Source organism: Malaya genurostris, chromosome 2 (assembly GCF_030247185.1).
Source record: "Malaya genurostris strain Urasoe2022 chromosome 2, Malgen_1.1, whole genome shotgun sequence".
NCBI classification, from domain to species: Eukaryota; Metazoa; Arthropoda; class Insecta; order Diptera; family Culicidae; genus Malaya; species Malaya genurostris.
In genome coordinates this window covers 318242613-318266243 of record NC_080571.1, presented here as the reverse complement: position 1 = coordinate 318266243, position 23631 = coordinate 318242613, and the positions used below count along the sequence as shown (strand labels likewise).

Below are 23631 nucleotides of genomic sequence, written 5' to 3'. Positions count from 1 at the left end.
TGTATCTGAAAGTAAACCATTAGTCTCGACCCAATTGTCTAGACGGAAGAGAATCATTTTTTCGAACAACTTCCGGATACAGGAAAGCATAGCAATCGGCCGATACGAATTGTGATCGGAGGCTGGTTTCCCAGGTTTTTGAATGGCGATAACTCTCACTTGTCTCCAGTCGTGTGGAACAATATTACCCTCGAGGAACTTGTTAAACAAATTCAGCAAGCGCCTTTTGGCAGAGTCAGGAAGATTTTTCAACAAGTTGAATTTAATTCTGTCTAACCCCGGGGCCTTATTGTTACACGACAAGAGCGCAAGTGAGAACTCTACCATCGAAAACGGTGTTTCGTTTGTATTCGAAGTCGCGGCGCGGGATATCTTCTGTTCCGGAACAGAATCAGGACATACTTTTTTAGCGAAATCGAATATCCAGCGGTTAGAATATTCCTCGCTTTCGTTCGTTGTGTTTTGGTTGCGCATTCGTCGGGCTGTGTTCCAAAGAGTGCTCATCGATGTTTCTTTTGTTAATCCGTCAACAAACCGTCGCCAGTAACCTAGTTTCTTTGCTTTAACTAAGTTCTTCATTTGCTTATCTAGCGCTGCGTAATTTCTATAATTATCAGGTGTTCCATATTTTCTGAACTTTTTGAATGCTAAAGATCTTTTCGCGTTCAGTGATGAGCACTCTTTGTCCCACCACGGGTTGGGAGGACGAATGTTAGTATTCGCGCCGGGTATACGTTTCGTCTGAGCTTGAATCGCAGTGTCGAGAATCAAGCCAGCCATAAACGTATACTCTTCCTCCGGAGGAAGTTCTTGTGTTGTTTCTAGTTTCTCAGATATCGATATTGCGTAGCATTTCCAATCAATATTTCGTGTGAGGTCATACAAAACATTGATTGTTTCCGATGGTCTTAATCCGCTGGCGATTGAAATTACGATAGGCAGATGATCGCTACCGTGGGGATCAGGGATTACCTTCCACGTGCAATCCAACCGTAGCGATGTCGAGCAGAGGGATAAGTCCAGCGCACTTGGTCTTGCTGGTGGTGCGGGAATTCGTGTCATTTCTCCCGTATTCAAGATTGTCATATTGAAGTTGTCGCAAATATCATGGATCATAGCTGATCTGTTATCATCATGAAGACAACCCCATCCCGTACCGTGAGAGTTAAAGTCTCCTAAAACTAACGTCGGTGTGGGAAGAAGTTGCATGATACTGCTGAGCCAGTGGTACCCAACTGAGGCTCTAGGGGGAATATAGATGGAAGCAATACAAAGGTCCTTGCCTTTAATTGTGACATGACATGCGACAACTTCAATACCTGATATCGAGGGGAGGTTAATTCGAAAGAAGGAATAGCACTTTTTGATCCCCAAAAGTACTCCTCCGTAGGGATTATCTCGATCCAGGCGAATAATGTTAAAATCGTGGAAGTTTAGTGATACATCAGAAGTTAACCAAGTTTCGCACAATGCAAATGCGTCACATTTCAGATTATTTACTAAGTATTTAAAAGGATCTATTTTCGGGATGATACTTCTACAGTTCCACTGTAAAACAGTGATCGAATCCTTGACCTCGTTCGAAAAATTAGCCATCGAAGGAAACGATTGCTGAGAGGAGGGGCCATTTTGCAGTCAGCTGCATCAAAAACATTTTAACTTTTGGCAGGAAAGTCATCAAAATACCTTTTAGGGGGTCAGAAATGTTGAAGACGGAAAATATAAAGTCCACAATGTCGCTGAATTTTACAAGTCCAGCACTTGATGTGTTTTCTGGTTCCTTGGGGACTTTCGGGGTTTTGGGTGTCCCCGGAAGTGTTGGATATTCTTTCTCCGATTTCAAGTCTCCGGAACTAGGAGCTTTTGGCTTCTTCTTTTCGTTTTTTTTACCAACACTTCCTTCTGCTGTTACTTTTGGAGGGCCTTCAAGAGATATCTTCGAACCCTTTCTAGGGAGTTTAGGAGATGATATATTTTTCCTCTTCCTAAAACTACGAGGGACAGTTGAAGATGTACCTTCTTGAGGATCGTCAGAGTCGCAATCGTCCGTAGACAAACAGGTGTAGGGGTTCTGTTCAGGTGGTGTGGCGATTTTCAGCATTTCTGCGAACGAGCGGTTTGATCGTTGCTTGAGAGATCGTTTCAAATGATCTCCACGCAATTTATACGCAGAACATGCTGTGAGGTCATGCGGGGCCGCCCCACAGTAAAGACACTTTTCAATGTCTCTATCGCAAACGCCATCCGCATGACTCTCTCCACACTTCGAGCAGCGGGGCCGATTTCCACAATGGGAAGCTGTGTGTCCTAGTTGTTGACAACTAGTGCAATTCATTACCCGTGGTACGAAAAGTCGTACAGGTAGACGAACCCTGGCCAGGAGAACGAATTTCGGCAAAGCCGAGCCGGAGAAGGTCACCCGATACGAGTCCGAGTGGGGATAAGACTTTGTCCCATCCGCGGCGATCGATACTGAATGCAAACGTTTGCAGTCCAGTATCTTGACATTCTTAAGCAAGGGATCTTTAAAACATCCGACCCCATGTTTGAGAATGTCCTCGCATGTCAGACTTGGATCCGTGATCACTCCGTCTATCTCGACTTCGCGAGCTGGTATGTAAACGCGGTAGTCCCGCGTAAAGTGATCGTTTCGAGCGATCTCATTAGCATGTTTCAGACTGGTCAACGAGACCCTGAGCTTATCGGGACGAATTTTTGAAATAGATTTCAATGTTGCATATTTCGACTCCAAGTCTTTAGATATTTTCAAAATATTAAGCGGTTTATTCTTCTCTTTGGTCCGAAAATAAACCACATAAAGGCCGGCCGAGGGTGAAGGCTCTTCGGGATACTGTTTAACCCGGTGAGTCTTACTATTTGGAGCAGATTTAGAATCTGTTTCCATTTTATCTTCGGGGGGCAGGGTAGAATTTAATGGACTTGCCATAGCGCGGTTGAGGTTCCGCGCAAATTATAGGGGGAGTCAAAATATAAGACGATAAAGGGACACGAAGGGAAAAATATATTATACTTAGCTAATGATCCGTAGCAACTCGGCCGCTGAGGCCAAGCGTTAGTTACGACCTCCGAGAATTAATATGTACACAGCAGCGGTTCACGGCACCACACTGAACGTCGGTTCACTGATCTTATTGTTTTAACACAATAGCACCCGGCACTGTCTAACGGTATTTATTGTTTATACTGTATTGATCTACTGCACAAGCTCACGAACAAAAGATCTGATATTAAATGACCTTGAAACGGATTAGAATGGATTAACGCACAGCTGCTCTAATGCAAACTACCATCCGATCGATACGACGGTCACGAAAGGAATGACGATCGCCGGGTTTGGTATAAATAATTATCACATTGAGCCGAGAAAAACCGTTGTGAATTATATAGTTGGTGAGTTATTAAACTACTTGAAATTGAATTTGATCATGAATGAATTATATGACATTAGGCGCACTAGTTTGGATCAAAGTTGCTACTATTATACGAGCACAGACTATTAAGGCAGTAAACGTAAGTTACACATATGAATATCATGAATATATCATAAATAATCAAATTGTCATGAATAGGAATTTTATAATCTTCGTATAATAAATGGATTAATAATTTCGGAAAATCTTTAGGGTGTGACCAACAGTGGTCGTACAAGCTTGGATCATGATGAGATCCCTGGCCGCCCAACAACATCTGTTACTGAGGAAAACATTGGATCGGCGAAGCAAATCGTGTAGCAAAATCGTTCTGTACCGATTCGAGAGATTGCTGTGTTGTTGGGCATCTCTTATGGATCAGCCGAACACATTTTAACTGATGTTTTGGGTTTGAAACGCGTCGCTTTTCGGCTGGTGCCAAAAAAGCTGAATTTCATTCAAAAACAGCGTCGTGTTGATGTGGCCAAAGAGATGATTTCCAACGCAGATAGTGACCCCACATTCATCGAATGCATCATAACTGGTGATGAGGTGTGGATCTATGAATATGACGTCGAAACCGCACAACAATCGACCGAATGGCGCTTCGAAAGCGAGCCGTTATTCTAAATTTTCATCCATTGTAAAAATCGCCACACGAAAAATTTTCAACTTCTTTGTATAGACGCCAAACAAAAACTAATCGTACGATATGCGTCAAAATTTGACAGAATGTATATAAAAGTGTTGCCAACGTTGAGAGAATAAAAGTTTACCGATTGGACAATCGCGGGAATTTTAAAATGAAAATTCCGGTTCTTTTTTGATCATAAGGTACATCATGCTGCTATATTCTTGTTAAATTCGCTTTAAACCAGAGGTCGTCCAAAAGTGAGAAAATTAAGGTAACTATTTTGACTTGACGTCCTAATGCTGATGTGAATTAAAACACCTTGGTTCTAAATTGACGTTAATTTATCCAGTCTTTTTCAACTTGTTTTTATAAAAACCGTTTGCAAAATTACTTGCATTATCCATAAATTAGCGTTTTCATCTAATCCTTAAATTTTTCGACGAATAAAGCAAAATACATCTTCTGAGCAACAGTAACTGTTTGGGTATAAATAATTTTTCTGTTTATGGTGTTTTATGTAGGAGCGTCTCTAGGAAAAATGTTCAGATGTGTTCAATATCATGCCATGTCCCAAGAGTGTAATTGACTGGTTCCGAAGAATGAATATTTTGATACGGTTTTGTGGTATTTTCCTTTTCAAAATAAATTTTCGTGGAAACGGTGATGAATATCGAAAAACCCACCTAACAATGTAATTTAGTTGATAAATACACTAAGGTCTCTTTTTGCACGGTATTTTTTCGCACAGTTTTTTTATACACGGCTTTTTTTACACGGATTCCGGAATTAACACGGTTTTTATTCACGCGGTTTTCGCTATTAATACGGTTTCTGATGAGAGTTTGAAAAGCACTGTCATTTGTATTTTTTAGAAAAATAAAAAAAAAGGGAACAGGTTGTCTGTAAGAAAACGATTATAATAGCTAATTTAAAGTTTGAAAGTTAATTAAAATCATTTACTCAACAATTCACGAGATCATTGACTGTCGTTCATAAAATGATTAATCATTCTTCAAATCTTCAACCCCTGTCGTAAATTACACGACAACGTCTCTTTCGCTCAGTTGTGGTGTATGATGTCAGCATCGTCATTGATATCATCGAGAATTTCGTAGCGTTGAATAGTCGGGTTTACTAATCTCTTCAACTCTTCATCATATCGAGCAGTACAGTATTTTACACCCATATCATATTCTTAAGATTCATCAAAGTCGGAGATGCACGGGTACAAAAGTGTATCTGCAATTGGTGGAGGATCCGATGTACTAACACAAATAGTAGTAACTTGCCTTTAAATCTAAAACAAAATTGATGTGAATTTGTACATAGTAATACTGGCACCTCGACAATCACTGACAGTTCCAGCATGAAGAGTTTCGGGACGAATTCGTTCGAGGTACTCCATTATCTAATTAAATAGAATAACTAGTTTCATCCTTTTCTTGTAAGGACGAGATGCCAATACTGCTTCAAAGCAAGTGATTTTTTTTAATTCACTAAGCTTATCTTTGCAACGGCCCTGTCCACAGGACAGCGATCAGTCGTTTTTCTTACTGAATAGCATTTACTGTAACGAAGATTACAAATAACATTTTAAATGGTGTGTTACATAAATTCTCACGACTAACTTTGTTAGAGCTATAATACATGTAAAAATCCGTGCAGCTTTGTTAATATATTTAAAGTGCACTTACATCGTAGGTACCTTTTCATCGGCCGAAAGATCTAACACACGAATGCTCATCGAGAACACCGACCCTGTTAGCACTTTCATTCACTAAATCGACCCCGGAAAGTGTGTTAATGTCCGTGACAATTTTAAAACAATACTGCTCTATAGTTAGAACCTTCTTCCTCCTCTTAGGTTTTCCAGTGCTCTCGAGAGACCGTGAAGGAACGTGGAGGAGACCGATTCCCTCCGGTGCCAACGACGGTGGCAGCAGCTGCCAGTTGGCGAAAAGCCGTCCCGTGTTTTTAACCGCTGTCGTTGCCCCTTACAGCAAGAGAACAAGAGAAACCCATATAGACCCTGCCAAGTAATAAATTTCCTTGCCGTTTGCGTTGCACACCCGGGCCAGCTAATCCCGGCATGTCAACAGTTTTGGCCTGGGTGATTTCAATCTTCGGCCAAAGCTCGGGCGAAGAGTCATAGAAGTCCAAAAGAACTGCGCTCCGGTGTGTGAAAGTGTATCACAATTTACGAGATACGGTGGTGAAATGTGAGTTTAAATTATGATTCAGTGAACGGAAAACCCTAAAAATAACAAACAATTGTCATAGCAGAGAAATGTATTCCCGAGATTAAAACAAGATATATTCCGCCTTTTGCCTATCGGACAGGTTGCAAATTGAAATAGATAATCAGGAGTCAACGTTTACAAGAAAAGGGATCCCACGCTCAGCATCCAACGCATTGGATTAAATTTAAATAGTGCCTAATTATAAATGAATCTCTGCTTCCGTCTTGATTTAACTTGGTGAAACGACAAAGTGTTAAAATATATTCACACTTTTTAATTTTTCATAGATAATCTTGTACAATTTAACAACAGCGTTTTTCCAATTTTACATCCAAACGGAACAGACGATGGGAAACCTGTCGCCACCCAAGGAGAGAGAGACAGACAGACAGTCAGAGATTCCGAACCAGCACCAGATGACTTACGACCAGAGTTCCGTGATGATTACTTTATGATACTAACCATCATCCTCTTTTCTCGCCTGTTTTGTTCGGCGGTGCTGATGTCGTTTTTCAAATTTTCCGAGTTCCATCTGAGTGTAGTGCAAAGTGGCAGTAAAAATTTAATACCGTTTTAATTTGTTGAAAATTTACGTCCAACCGTATATTTTCCTGCGCGTCCTTCAACAAACATACAAACGGACCGGTGTGTGCATTTTGATGCATTTTCCTTTTCCTACGGGAGAGGCCCTAAATGAGCTATAGCAGTTTATAATTGTATATTTTCGGCCAAAACAACACCGTTTCACTACGATCCACCGACGGCAAGAGTAATTCATCATATGGTTTCACAAATCAGTTGCCGACAAGCGCTGGTACTGCTGCTAGTCCCATTGATGCCGGTCGTCTTCGTAGTCGTCATTTCCAAGGTGAATTGTTGCTGCATTCGGCAATCGATCAGAACGATGCAGAAGTTTTCAGTTGCGTTGAAATATGCGGCATTTGAGAAAATTTTTTTTACCATGAACAAAACAACGAATGTGTTCCTCAGGTTGTCTTCTTCTAACAACTTAGATTTTATCAGCTGCTTTGAAGTCATAGGCAGATGAACAATCGTTGTTCCGTCCATTAGAAGCATTACATACCCGCTTGATTCCGTAGGATACGCATCGTATTCAATTTACCTTACACAAAATATGCTCTACATGTGTACGTAACAATCCCCACCCATCAAATACAGCTGCGGTTCATTTCTAAATAAATCGTGGTAGTGAAAGACAGGTTTATTTATATACCATCCTCTTCTCAGTGTTGTTCATTCTCTCTCTCCTTCTTTACTTCACTGAAAGAGATTGCGTTCACGAACGTCAAATGTTCCTCCCTCCAGTACCAAACTTATAATGCTCTTTTATCACTCGTTCTCCATCAGTTCCTCGATAGTATAGTGGTAAGTATCCCCGCCTGTCACGCGGGAGACCGGGGTTCGATTCCCCGTCGGGGAGGAAGATTTTTTTATTTTTTTCTAATCTATTAGTTACGATGATAATGTTTCTAAATATCATGAATTATAATTTCACATACTCGAATCGGAATAATTTATCGGTCACATACTCGAATTAATAATTTGTCGGTTTATCAAAATTATGATAGCACACGCAGAACCCTTCAATCACAAAATTGCAACAGTTGTTGCTTCTTGTTTTGGTTGTTTTAACTAAAAAGCTATGGATTCAACTAACATTTTTGTTGGTTTTCGCATGATCATAGTAGTTGAAGAAGTAGTGACTAATTCGGTATGTCACATAAGGTTACCACCTCTCCGGGCCTGTGGGATAATCTCTGGTTCTCCAGGCGAACACAAATATTCCACAAATATATAACACTAGATGTTCACAAAACTAAATGGAAAAAATTTTGTCACAAAGCGTTCAAACTCCTTCACTGAAAATGCCATATTAAATTAAAAATACATCTAGAAAAAGTGTACAATTTCAAAAATAAATTTAATTTGCTGTGATCTCTGTGATTTTTTTACTTTTTCATATTTCTTGACTATTTCAAAGTAGTGACTCATTCTGATTATTTGAGATATAAAAATAAGATAACAAACTATTATCAACAGCATTTTTTGTTTATAAGAAGGAAAAATATAAAAATGAAACAGAGAAAACTGAATGAGATTTAAATAGAATTTCTAAAGCAAAACAAAAATTAATACTATTAAAACATTGAAAATAGTTCCATCTGTAACTCAGATAATACAATTTATTTCAATTACTTCCTCCTTCTATTTCCTCCATTTACGAGAATTATTCTACGCCACATACGCAAAAATCTCATTCAAAATCGCAATCTTTAACGATTGGGAACTAACATCCAAAACCAATTTGCTAGTACTATTCAAAAATGAAAATTATGCATGGAGTAAATTCATGCAAGTTGTATTTTCTTGGATGATAACAAAATGTTACTCACAAACATGTAAATTCAAGTTCTGTTTTTGTAATTCAGTTCTATAAACTGTAAATGATTAATATTTACATTCTTTTGGATGTAAATTTAAGTAAATCGCGATGCTCCTTTAATTTGCACCTCTTGCGACGCAAATTTACATTCGTTGTGTGCATAATTAAATTGAAAGATAGGTCAATATGACTACTTAAGCATTTTCACTACTTTCGAATTCTTCAATATTGAACATAAATTCTAACCATCAACTTAGCGTGCTTAAGGATGAAATTTCATTTTTTTATAATGGCCAATAACTAACCTGCAAACATTCACATCGGAGAGGAATTCTACAGAATTCGGTAATCGCTGAAAACTAGTCGTAACAGTAAACGAAAAAAAAAGTTTCCACTATCGTGTGGAGTTAAAAATTATATTCTATTTGCAATGGTCCGCCTGCAGTTTCTATTCAAAGTTGTTGTTGGCTTCAGAACAAATTGGCTCAAAATTAGTATTAAATTTTCGTCTGCTTAGCGATTTACGTTGAACTGTTAGGTGGCGTTAGGGGTTCAACATAAACTGGTAATGCACTGATGAGACAAACTATAAAAAGAAGAAAATCCCAAACGGGTCAGATAGAAGCTTTTAAAAAGACTGCTGTTAAATAGTCCCAGTACGAATTGTTATGCCGGAAGAGGCCGAATGTCTCCCATATTTTTTGCCTTTCCCATATAGAAAGGTTATGCAATCACCATGAAAAGCGACTTTTGAACTAAGGTCCGGAGGCAGGCAATATACCGTTTGACCCAGTTTCATTGATTTAAACCGCACAAAAACAAACACTTTCGGAGCAATTTTTTTGCACCTGTTTTTTTTAATGAAAAACGACATTTCGTCTATTTCAGAGATGGCCGGTTGTAATTGTGTAATGTATTTAGCCTCGGCAACACGTTTCCATCATGGGTTTGACGTTTCCATAATAAAGTTTGACATTTTTAACCATTACCATCTTCAGAACATTCTGTCATTTGAGCGCTATTTGTTTTGTTTACAGTGAGTTGAAAATTTTACCTCAGTAAAAAAATTAAAAAGAATCGTGAACATTTTCGTGCGATGATTTATTACGATTATCAACTTATGGCGTTTTCGTTTTTAATTTGCACTACACCGGTGCAGTGCTACACTGAGGCATGAATAAACGAACAAAAATGACGAAAACATAAACAGTAACCATTGACTACAATTAACGATTCCATTGCACAGAGCTACACCAAACTTTTGATGAGTGCTACACCAGTGGTATCGGTGCAGAAACAGTGTAGCACTGGTGTAGTGCAATTGGTAAAAACGAACGGTTTAGGTGCAGCTTTCGCTACACCGGTGTAGTGCAATTTAAAAACGAAAACGACATTAGTTCGCCTTTTGGTAGTGTAGCACCATCCTATGGTGCTGTAAATAAACTGGTATAACGAATTCAATCGTGGTCGTAGTTCGTTTGCCGATGAATCCAAAGAAGGTCGAACATTTAGTCGTAAAAAAATTGTTCACGTTGGATCCCACATAATTTGACAATTGTTCAAAAAAGACTGCTGAAAAAATCAATCGTGGTGCTTCAAATTTTCTGTATAACATCTAAATAGGTGATGAAACATGGATTTACTCATATGAGTCCGAAACTAAACTAAGCAGTCGACTGTAAGGGTGTTCCAAGAGGAATAAAATCCAACAAAAGTTGTTCGCGCTCAAAGCACTTCAAAGAAAATTATTTTATTATTTTTTTATTTTTTCGGTATAAACGGACATATCGCTACCGTTGCTTTATAGGATCGTAAGACCGTCAATTCCCGTCCGTAATGAGAGAATCAATACTCCTGAAGAAGCTGTTGAAGTGTTCAAAACCATGTTTTGGGGGTACCCCAAAAAGAGTGAAAAAAATGTTATGACAATTGGTTCAAGGGTATGCAAAAATGTATTGGTCATTTGTGAAATATTTTGCAAAAACAATAAAACCATTCCCGATCATATATAATACTGTTTTCATTTTTAGGCTAAATACATAGGTAACAACCCTCATATTAACATGTTTCAGAGTTCAACTTCTCGTGTGAACGAAAAGACAAAATGTCAGAATTTTCCTTAAAAAGGGCCTAATGCCAACTATGACACAACACACGATATTAAAAAAACAGTTTGGAATCTTTTCGACGTTTAAAATTTTTTGGATCGTTTTTATTACCTATCGTTTCAAATTTAAAATTTTACTCTGCAGTTAATTTGGAGAACTTTAAAAAAAGCAGAAAATAATTGTTACATTAGGCATTAGCTTTTCTAAAAACAAAATATAGAACCAGAGATGCCATTCATACAGATTTATCTGTATTGTATAGATTTTTGCGTTCGCGTTCGTTAAATCAGATTACAGATTTTCTAAATTCAATACAGATTGGTAAAGGTTCATAAAAAGTGAGAAGTAAAACGTTAGACTTTTCTCTCTGAGTATCTATAAGTATTTGATTACAGTACTTCTTTAAAAGTTTATTAATCAACGGACAAATCACATGTTAAAATGGAAATCTTTTGTGCAAATGTCTGATGATGAACACTGATAAACATTTATATTAAAATTTAAAACCAATTTGAATTTGATTTGAATTTGAATTTGATTCATTTTATTAGCGAAAACAGATAGAGCAGATACATATTTTCTATGAAAATATCTGGCATCTCTGTGCACTCATCGGCTGTGCACACATTTAACAGTGTTATGGTGACATATAGCGGAAAGAAATCAGTGCTACTAGATTTGCCACAATGGTTATTTGATTAGTATTTAGCACGCTCTATTTGGAAATATTAGAACCCGAAACTGTTTTATTTATATACTAGCTGACCCGTCGAACTTCGTCTCGCCCGTTTTTTTTTTTAATTTATGTTTTCGGACAGTAGAATTGTCAAACGTTATGCTGTTAATGTATCTTTCCATTATTTTACTGATTACTTGGCTGCGATGAATTCATAAAAAAAATTGTAAATATGTTAAAAGCTTTTGTTAAGCAAAAATAAAGCGAATGCACCGCGAATCATCTTTTGAGTCAGTGCATCGAATAGCGATTGTTGATCTCTCTCAGACTATGGTTTCGACATATGGAATAAAAAGTGAAGCAAAAATAACTGAGATGACTACTTTAAATTGATTAGAACAAATTTACAAAAGCTGCCCTCGCGACTTGTAGTTCGTCACTTCTCGCTAGTCTGGTGATATTATTTAATCGTGTTTGATGAATGTTCGTAGCGTGACAATCACAGGAAAAAATTTCCATTAACAATTTAGCGATAAAACTTTATTTTTACTTTTAATGTATGACTTCTGGTCAGTCAGTAACTATTTAGTAAATTTTTTGTTGTGGGGGAGTGTGGTGGGCAAAAAAAATTTAACATATCAGAGACTCGGATGTTTCGCATCGCTAAGTTCGACTCCTCTGGTAGACGGTAAAAGTTTAGATGCGAGAAATCTTCTTCTTACTTAAATGAACCTTGTTAAGTCGAATTTTCCGCACTTTATCTTCAAATCCTTACTCCTCCTTGAGTACTATGGTTAGTTTGATATTGTTAAAAAATCGAATGATAAAATGAGTAATTTTTGGATATTCGAAAGTTCAAGTTACCATTCTTTTAAACATTGTATCCATTAACTTTTACATGAACACTGCATTCGTTTAATAGTTTTATCAATAGTCATCTCATTAGTCAACACCACATAATTTTGTTTAGTACCCCAACTAAAATTAATGAATGGTGGAGTTCGGCACTGAGAATCTATATCAGAAAGTTTTATATGAAAATAATGTGCAATTCTTCTGTTATAGCGGAGTGAATATAAGGAGTGATTGTACCAGTATTCAGCTTATCGTTCGAGTCAATGCATAAAATCTCACAACTAATGGTTTCCAATCCACCAGAATTTACCCGACGCGAACGAACTTAAGCATGCTAAATTCAAAGCAAACCTCTATGATTGATCTCATTATTTAAACAGCAGCATCTTATCATTGATTCGTACAAAAATCGTTCTATTTATAAGGTGATTTGTTCAACTAACGCCTACGATGACCAACAATAAACAACTAACTGATTACATTGCACACAATGCATCTTCTGGTAAACAGTATCAGAACTTTTGATCATGTTTACGGTATAGCTAGAACACTCATATGCGTTCCATCATTGAATCATTTGGCAATCAATAATGTTGATACCCAATTAAGCACGTGGCTCGAAATGACGAACCACATGAATTCACACAAAACAACTCGTTGCGCGCCAAAAGATTCTTTCAACGATCTAGTATTCCTTTCTTCGACGTCCAAACACTTATGCAACTCGTTATGCGCTAAACACCTATCGATCATCTAGCAATCATTGGCAACTTTTTCAGTGGAAAATTCCATTGTCCATACAAAATAACTTTATTGGTTTTTCCCACTTTTCCGGTAAGTTTTCCTAATTTTTTTGATGTACGAACCCGGTGGGGGTAAAAACTGATCAAACAAAAAAAAGCATCTCAATCAAAGAATGATCTCTGCATTTTTATATATATATATATATATATATATATATATATATATATATATATATATATATATATATATATATATATATATATATATATATATATATATATATATATATATATAGATAAATATCAATGATATAATTAAACTAATGTCACTGATACCAAAAAATACTTGTTGATGATAATTTAAAGAAGAAAGAATTTTTTTTTATTCAACATTATCAGAAAACTTGGCAACCTTGCGATACGAAATGAGATGAAAACAAAGCCCAATCAAGTGTATTAAGTGTAAATTTTCATCTCATATTTTTCATTGCTTTTATTACTCATCAGGTAATTTCAGAACTCTTTTATCATTGAATAAACATAAAGTCATCCTACATTGAATAGTGGTGTAATTATGTGAAATAGGAATGAGATGGAAATTGGAGCTGAGATGAAATAGAGAGCCCTTACCCTATTTTAGGATTTATCGGCCCAGCATATTTCAAGCGCGAGGTAAATTAAACCCTGCGACCACTTAGGCCAAAAAGCTAAGTGATTGAAACAACTAAAACTTTTAAAACAAATTGGCAAATTTGTCGTTTCAATCCAGTAGATTATTAATTGGATTGACATGTGTTCGCTGAGCTGCCAAGAAAATTTCAACTAAATTGATAGTTTTTGACCACCAGTTCTGTTGTTCGAAATTTTACCCAATCGAAATCAGAAAAAAATCAACTAATATTTTAGCTGTGTTGCCATCACGGCTGGTTCCGTGCACGGTGACCGCTAGGACTTTGTTTGATTTACGACAGCTTTGCACTATGTCATTGGAAAATGTTCATCTTAGTAAGCACAGAACACAAATCCCAAGTAAGATTATTCATTTCCACGATCATGGCTACCCCGTTTTGACGAATAACCGTCCTGCTAGCCTGCTGCGAAATATGACGCGCGGAAGAACAACGAACATTTCAAACAACCAGCTGACAATGCAGTACGCGCGGGCGCCTGGTGATTAGCTGCTTTTTCGTATAAACATTTTGATTTTATAGTCAGTTTTGTTGTTGTTTAGCTTTATGGATGTTTTATTTTCTTATTAACTCTCGTGCTGCTCGAAGTGGCCAACAGTTGAGTCGTTAGGAAGCAAGTAGCTAGCGGAATAGGACAACCAAGGATTAGGCTGCCGACGATTGATCCGTTATTTTTGTAGTTTTGCTACGACCGGGCGGGCGGGTGTGACCCGTGCGTGCTCCGGGGTTCATAAATCATTTCCAAAATTTTATTTATTTTAAATAACTGAACCGTTGCATGAATGAAGTGATTTAATTTTTCTTCAGATTCAGTGATTTTTCGATAGCCCACTGAAACGAATCCCGTCACTGGGGAACAGAAAGGTTGGTCGTAAATTTGATTTGTTGTACAATCTAGACTACTTATTTGTTGTTGTTCTAGAACAGCGCTTCTCTGACCTAACTCGAACAAAACCGTCCAATGAATTGCGACCGAAATCACACCAGCAGCGTGGTAACCGAATTTACGAGCTTGTCTCAGGGGGCACTCGGGGTGATTTGCTGGGCATAGGCAAAATAAAGAATTTTGTTGTATAATCATTCGAATGCCTCCGGTACAGTCACAGATGAATGAGCGGTTCTTCAGCGGAGATGGGTAAAGTATATAATTAGATTTATTCGTTCTATTATCAAGGAGTTTGTTTTTAGGTGAACACATTATTGGTGAAATATTTTCACATGGTTCGTTTTCTCGACATGTTCTCGTGCGACATTTGTCGACATTTCAATTAATAGAGACACTGCGGGCACGCAATAGAAAACTACGTGGTACAATGAATTTAACTTTCGTTTTCTTTTGTGAATGAATTTATGTCGTGTTTGCCAGTATACTTTTCAACACGAGGGCATACTGCTCAGCAATTTAAAAATATCTTGATATATGCTATAGATCAATAAGCATCAAATTGATTCATTTATCTATCCTACACAGATAAAAATATTTTGTGAATTTACATTTATTTTCATGCACATATTTGGAGCAGGTAATTGAATGGAAAGTTACATTACAAAACTAAGCGATTTGTAAATATACAGCCTTGTTCAATGAAAAAGTAAATGCATTTCAATGTAATTTTACATCAATCATGGTTTTAAATCAGATTTTCGTTTCAACTGACGTCTATTTAATAGTACTATTGGTTTACATGTCGTGTAAGTTTCATCTTTTCTTTCTGTGTAACTGTTTATGTATACATTTAGAAAATATCGTGTAAAATTGCATCGCCTTAGACCAACATAATCTACACAGATAAAAATATTTACATATATTTTCATGCACATATTTGGAGCAGGAAATAGAATATAAAGTTACTCCTCAGATCTTTACTTTTCAATATAGGTATTTTAAAAGCAAAACTAAACGTAAAAATAAATAAGTTGTACAATCCATTGAAAAATCAAGGTATTCTAATTAACTTTTACATCGATGATGGTTTTCAGTCAAATTTTTTATTCAATCGATGTCTTTTTCAAAGTATCCTTAAATTACATGTCATGTAAATTTCATCATTTTTTTTCTGTGTAGTATAAAAAATGACACATTTTTACTGTTGTTTTCTCACATGTATTCTGTATTTTCAAGTGTATGTATTTTTCAAACATGTAATTTCAAACGTTGGCGTGAAACGCTGGGAGTGTTTGGGACAGATTTAGGTCGCTCTTATAAAAATAAGTTAATTGATGAATTACGTTCTTATGCGTTGTGTCATAGATAATCTGCGTCACCTCTAAATTTCATAAATTATTGTTAAACATTATTGTTTCATAAACATATTGTATCATAAATTCAGCGTTAAATCAATTTGACTCCATCTAGTGTTGTAATGGCACCTTTCTCATAACTGTAAATGTAGTAAATTTTTGATCACTTTTTCCGGTCATTTTAAAAGAAGAAGTGAAACACTAACACCCTACAATACCAGACTCGGTAATTGAATCCGGATAAACTTTTATGACGTTCGAGTCCAATAATCTTTCATATCATTGGTAAGTTAGTGAAAATATGTGAGTTCCGTTTTGGAGATTTTACCAACATCCAGAACCGGAAACCGGACACCGATTTAGTAAAACGCAAACGATTCGTTTTACCATCAACCAACCATCAAGGCTCTACAATTTGGACAAGTTTTAGTCCCGTTGCGAAACGTTTTTGCGTGTTTTGGATTGTCCTTTGAATGATAATATGATTTTTTTAAACAATAATTATACTGAAACAAAAACACCCAACACACCTCCGTTCACGTGATTTTATTTTACTTACGCTATTTTTTTTTAAAGAAGTAAATACCAACTAACGTAAACTTTTTTTACGTTGTAAATTCCAAATAACGAGCCGACTTCGTAAAAAAAGGTTTTTGAGTAATATGGAAACATATGCTCTGAAAACGTACGCGTTTTATATTCTGGAAATAGATTTGAAGCAGAAATGGCGAAAAAGAACGTATTCAGTCCTTTCAAAATTAAGGATGTTCGTTACAAATCATCATAATATGAGCGGCATTCCGAATGCTTGTTTATTAAAGTGAATAAGAAAAATAAGAATAAACAAATATTTAGAATTTTCCTTGTGACCGTTTTGTATCTTTTTTCTTCTCCATTTATGTTAAGTATAATATGTGTCCAAAGAAAACTGATAAACCGAAAATTGCTAAAGCTGATTTGAAATAAATTTAAACATCCTTTCTAGTGTTTACTGGTAAAACTCAACAGGAAAACACTAATATTGTAATATTGTGATTCCGAAAATGCCCATTGTTCTCGGGTTTTGAGAAATATCTATGAACTGAAAGTCACTCTCTTGGTATTTGAAACGATTTGAACCATTGCTTTCTGCACGGAGAACCCGCAGATCACAAAATTACAATATTGCAATTGTTGTTTCACGCCCTGGTTGTTTCAAATTTTGTTGATTTAACTAATATATCTGTTGATTTTGTCATAACCATTCAGGTAATTGAAATTGTTGTATTCAAATGCTGTCACTTGGCGGAGAACGAAGACAGCAAAACGCAGAACAAAAAACCTCTTCATTTCACCAGAAGCGTTTCATATTGAAAATTTTCAATAATAAATAAACGTCATTTATGTTAGTTACGTAGTGGTCGTTTTATGTAAGTGAAAGTATGCAGAAGAATATAACAGTTAATTGTAAAAAAAGTTTTCCATATGTTAATTCGATATTCCTATAGTATAAATGTTTTAATTTGTATCTGTAGCATTAGGTTTACCAGCGAGCCATTCTGCAAGTGAAGTAAAAATTTTCTAATTCCCTGTGACCATATTTCTGGTGAGTTTCCTTTTCGAGAATTGTAATCTTTTGGTGCATTTATACATCCTTTGTGAGTTTAGTGATAAAGATATAAGCACTTAATTAGGTAAAAATTCGTTGTTCAAGCAGTGAACGATTACCTGCCCCCGAAGAGGGTAACAGTAAAAAATATTTATTGCAATTGGCGTCTTAAGTTCCAATAACTGAATGATTGGTTGAAACAACTGAGACATTTTTTTGCTTTCATGCATACAAGTTACTTTGCTGGGATTGTGTCTTTGCTCAATTGCAAGAGTGACACATCATTGAAACGATTCATTGTTCGCTCAGGGTGTTTGGCATTGCTCAACTGAAACGTTTCATTACTTGTTTGTGGTGCGAGTCTTTGTTGGGTGTAGTTGCTAAGCTGCCAGCAGGATAAATAAAAAATGACAGATTAGTTAAAACAACAGTCGATTAGTTGTACCAAATTTCAACCAATCAAAATCAGAAAAACAACTAATATTTTAGTTGTTTTGCGATCGCAGGCTTTTCCGTGTGACTTCCACTTATCAATCCCGTTCCGAAAATACTCATTTTCTTATGGTTTTTCGGAAATATCGATGAACCGAAAGACGCCATTATGGATGATTTTGAGATGACTTCAAATATAGTTTTCCGATATCTACTCATAGAACTCGTTCCAAAAATACACGTTTTGTGATGGTTTGTAAGAAATATCCGGAAACTGTAAAACCAGAGGTTACCATCTTGGATAATGAAGCAACTTAGAACATTTTTTGAGAAATATTTATGAATCGGAAGATGGCATCATGGATTTTGAAATGACTTTAGGTTTTCACGTTGAATATTCCGAATGACGTAAACTTTTTTTACGTGACAAATTCCAACTAACGTTTATATTTCTTTACGTCCTGATTCGATTCGTGTAATTTCAATAAAATCTTTGCTTATGAAAATTTGTTTAGTCGTCTCGGAGAATTCGAAGTCAGTTCCATTTTGGAGTTTTTGATCACTATTTCCAGTACTTCTGCATCCGGAAATTTGAAACCAGTATAACTGAAGTAAGCTTATTTGCTCAACATCCAACAAAAAGAATTCATTAACCAGTTCTAGGGAATTAGCTTACGGAAATTTTTACGCCAATCACGCCAATTTCAGAACGGAAAGTCGGAACCGAATATACCAACGTTTTCTATGGGATCCTAAGAACTTATATTTGAACTTATGTTTGCAAAAACCGATTCAGCCATCTCTACAAATAGTACAATTTTTTGCAAATATCATCTCATAATTACGGAACCGGAAGTAGGATCGGGATTAAATTCAAGACTTTTGTATGGAGCGATCTCGGATATTAAAGCAACTTAAAACATATCCAGCATATAAAGGGTGATTTTTTAAGGGCTTGAGAACTTTTTTAAACAATAAAACGCATAAAATTTGCAAAATCTCATCGGTTCTTTATTTTAAACGTTAGATTGGTACATGACATTTACTTTTTGAAGATAATTTCATTTAAATGTTGACCGCGGCTGCGTCTTAGATGGTCCATTCGGAAAGTCCAATTTTGGGCAACTTTTTCGAGCATTTCGGCCGGAATAGCCTGAATTTCTTCGGAAATGTTGTCTTCCAAAGCTGGAATAGTTACTGGCTTATTTCTGTAGACTTTAGACTTGACGTAGCCCCACAAAAAATAGTCTAAAGGCGTCAAATCGCATGATCTTGGTGGCCAACTTACCGGTCCATTTCTTGAGATGAATTGTTCTCCGAAGTTTTCCCTCAAAATGGCCATAGAATCGCGAGCTGTGTGGCATGTAGCGCCATCTTGTTGAAACCACATGTCAACCAAGTTCAGTTCTTCCATTTTTGGCAACAAAAAGTTTGTTAGCATCGAACGATAGCGATCGCCATTCACTGTAACGTTGCGTCCAACAGCATCTTTGAAAAAATACGGTCCAATGATTCCACCAGCGTACAAACCACACCAAACAGTGCATTTTTCGGGATGCATGGGCAGTTCTTGAACGGCTTCTGGTTGCTCTTCACTCCAAATGCGGCAATTTTGCTTATTTACGTAGCCATTCAACCAGAAATGAGCCTCATCGCTGAACAAAATTTGTCGATAAAAAAGCGGATTTTCCGAATGGACCACCTAAGACGCAGCCGCGGTCAACATTTAAATGAAATTATCTTCAAAAAGTAAATGTCATGTACCAATCTAACGTTTAAAATAAAGAACCGATGAGATTTTGCAAATTTTATGCGTTTTATTGTTTAAAAAAGTTCTCAAGCTCTTAAAAAATCACCCTTTACTAAAAAATTTCGTTTCGAAAGTATTTAATACGTTATGTTCAACAATACACAAAAGGAAAACTTTTTTACGTTGAATATTCCAAATAACTCTATTGGGAGTATAGTGAACTCCCCACCTGGAAACTATCGCGGTGTGGAATTCCACACCTGGAAATGCGGTTCGTACCATTTCCCTTCACTTGCACATACTATCGCATAGTTAGGGACCGGAAGTAGAATCTGGATAAAATTAATTTTGTATGGAACCACAAGGCAGTTCATTTGAATCTGTTTCTTATTAGGATCGGTCCAGGCATTCTCAAGTTAGTCGATATTGTACAATATCTATCTATATACGTAAATGGATTATCAAGACAAGAATGCTTCAATCAATTTAGTTCGACTTTTGGTAGTGTACACACTTAAATTGGATTACCGACCTCAGCTGTTCAATTCTCGGTAGGTGATTTTATCGGTTAAATTCACGTTTTATCACTGCGGTACCTTGAGGTACTGCTGTCAACAAATGTTCATTTGTGCTGATATATCAGTAGAATGGAAATATTCGGTAGTTCGGCTGTTCAAAACTCGTCAAAAGAGGCAAGAATTACCGAACGAAATTAAGTGTGTAGCACCATCCTATGCGACTGTGAAAAACTGTTATAACGAATTCAATCGGGTGCTTCAAATTTGGTGTATAAAATCTACACACTTGACATAGATCATACATAGATTTGCTCATATGAGCACGAAGAACAACCAAATCCAACAAAAGTTTTTCGCGCTCGAAGCACTTCAAAGAAAAAGGTAGTAGGGTAAGGGCTCCCTATTTCATCTCATTTGTAAGGACGTCGCCTTCAAACCTCGATTTAGCCACTAGAATCACTATAACTATTTCATATTACTGCTTCATTCGCCTTGCTCCACATTGAGATTTGATTCACATTCCTTGGAAATTAAAATAATGTTCATAAAACAGCAAAAAACACTTATGAAATGTTCACTACTCTGCTCCTAATTGCATCTCTGCTCCTAATTTCATCTATCGTTGATCCTTTATTCATCCTATAAATTAGCAATGGCGACAGCAATCAAAACGAAATATTCCACTATTACACTCTCAGGTTCAAAATGTCAGAATTCTTCTTAAAAACGGCCTAATGCCAACTATGAGACAATATACGATATTTTTAGAACCAGTTTGAAATCATTTCAACGTTTAAAAATTTTTCAGCCGTTTCTGTTACCTTTCGCTTTAAATTTAAAATTTTACTGAAAAGTTAATTTGGTGAACTTTAAATAAAAACAAAACTGTGATTGTTACTATTTATTCATTGGCCTTTCTTAAAACAAAGTGTAGAGCCAGAGATGCCATTTATACAGATTTATATGTATTGTATAGATTTTTGCGTTCGCATACTGGTTTAAATCAAAGTACCGATTTTATAAAGATTTCCTAAATTTAATACAGATTTGTACAGGTTCATAGAAAGAAAGAAGTAAAAAATTAGACTTTTCTCTCTGAGTATCTATTAGTATTTGATTGCAGTGATTCTTTAAAAGTTTATTAATCAACGGACAAATCACATGTTAAAGTGGAAATCTTTTATGTAGATAATTGATTATGAATGACAAACATTTATATTAAGATTTGGAACCAATTTGAACTATTTGAAACCAGATATTTTCATAGAATATGTATTACGTTGCATAGAAAGTCTATATCTGGTCTATCTGTTTTCACTAATAAAATGATGTTAACAGATTTTATTAGTGAAAACAGATAGACCAGATATAGAGTTTCTATGCAACGTAATACATATTTCCTATAAAAATATCTGGCATCGCTGTGCACAGCCGATGAAACACACACACACTTCACAGCGTTATGTTGACGTATAGCGGAATGAAACCAGTGCTACTAGATTTGCCACAATGGTTATTTCATTAGTATTTAACATGCTCTTCCTGGTAATATTCGAAGCCAAAACAGTTTTATTGAAATATTAATATCAATAAAATAATTAAACTAATGTCACGGATACCAAAAACATACTTTTTGATGAGATGACTAATGAAGAAGAAAAACAATTTTTGTTTTGTAACATTATGAGATAACTTGGCAACTTTGCGAAACCAAATGAGATGGAAACAAAGCGCAATCAATTGAACTAAGTGAAAAACTTTCATCTCATATTTTTAACTTTTATTGTGTGTCGGGTAGTTTTTGAAGTATTAAATCCGTAATTAAACAAGTAGCAAGTGAACATTACTATTTATGAAGTCATACAGCATTCAATGGAAGTGTAATTGTGCGAAAAAGTGATCATGTTTTGAGACGAATCGATTAGTACATAATCAGAAACATGACGAACTGTAAATCTTGAGACAAAAATGTGTCCTAAACTGAAAAGTGAGTTTATTTTAAATGAAAAAAACGATAACCGAAGAACTTAAAACCATTTCTTTCAATAGGAAAGTGTGACAATAGCTTTTATAATCATTTTAAAACATTTCACAGTTTGGTTCAGGTAGGTTTTAAAATATTATTCATGTTCAAAGTAATGAGGTGAAGGAGATGGAAATAGGAGCTCAGATGAAATAGGGAGCCGTTACCCTAGGACATATCGCTACCGTTGCTTTAGAGGATCGTAAATCCATCAATTCTGATTGATATACCACTATTTGTTAGCCAGAATTTTCTCGTGATATAAGGAAAACAAACGCAAGAAACTAAATCATTCTTCATCACGATAATGCAAGCTGTCACACATCGGCTCGAACAACCGAATATTTGAGCACCCAAAACGTAGAATTGATGGGCCACCCGCCATATAGTCCTGACTTGGCACCTAACAACTTCTATTTGTACCATTTCGTGAATAATAAACTGCGTAGAAAGCGATTCAATATTCCTGAAGAAGCTGTTGAAGCGTTCAAAAACCACGTTTTGGGGGTACCTCAAAAAGAGTGGAAAAATGTTATGAAAATTGGTTTAGGCGTATGCAAAAGTGAATTATTCAACTAGGGGAATATTTTTTAAAATAATAAAACCATTTCCGATCAAATATAATACAGTTTTCCTTTTTGGCTAAATATATAAGTAAAAACCCTCGTATGATACTCGGACCTTCCGGCCATTATTCAAAAGTTGGATTCTCGTTTCCTCATACAACATTATTAGGCAAAACCATGACGGAAAACAAAGAAAAGCTGCACAACAAAAACTTATGAAATTTACAGTTACGCCAATTGACATATATGGAACGTAGTTCGTGAAATGACTAAACTTTACACACGGAAAGAAATCCGTTATAGCTGTCATGATTAGAAAATCATGAAAGCAATCATTTTAACTTCTCATGAAACCATGAACAACAACTCTTCTCCCATGAATATTAATCATGGTTCGAAAATGCGTTACTTGAGGAATGTATTTCTTTCAAAGCTCGTAACTCCAATTTTCTACCCGAATATCACTTCGAACCCTCTGCCTCAAGTGATGTGATAGATTGCTTAATATATTAATGGTAAGGCAAAAAGCAAACATCGAATAGCAAAAACTACTGAAAATATTTACTTGATCCTGAAGCATATTTCTTTAATAATCGTGTTGTTTTATCCACCGGTTGATAGAGAATTCACAACAGTGAACCGAAAATTGACATCATAAGTTTTAATCATGGTGTATTATCATAATTCCGATAGGAAATTACGCGTGAAAATAGACCACAGCACATCATCCGAG

At 36.0% G+C, this 23631-nt stretch overlaps 1 protein-coding gene and 1 non-coding gene across 2 annotated transcripts in view; one reads left to right on the top strand and one right to left on the bottom strand.

Moving 5' to 3' along the window:
* Positions 1-23631, bottom strand: part of LOC131431240 (forkhead box protein fkh-2-like) — a 63204-nt gene that overhangs the window by 24921 nt on the left and 14652 nt on the right. The gene's annotated exons all lie outside the window — the stretch shown is intronic.
* Positions 7675-7746, top strand: Trnad-guc (transfer RNA aspartic acid (anticodon GUC)). Its single transcript has one exon. It is a non-coding gene; the product is annotated as a tRNA-Asp (tRNA).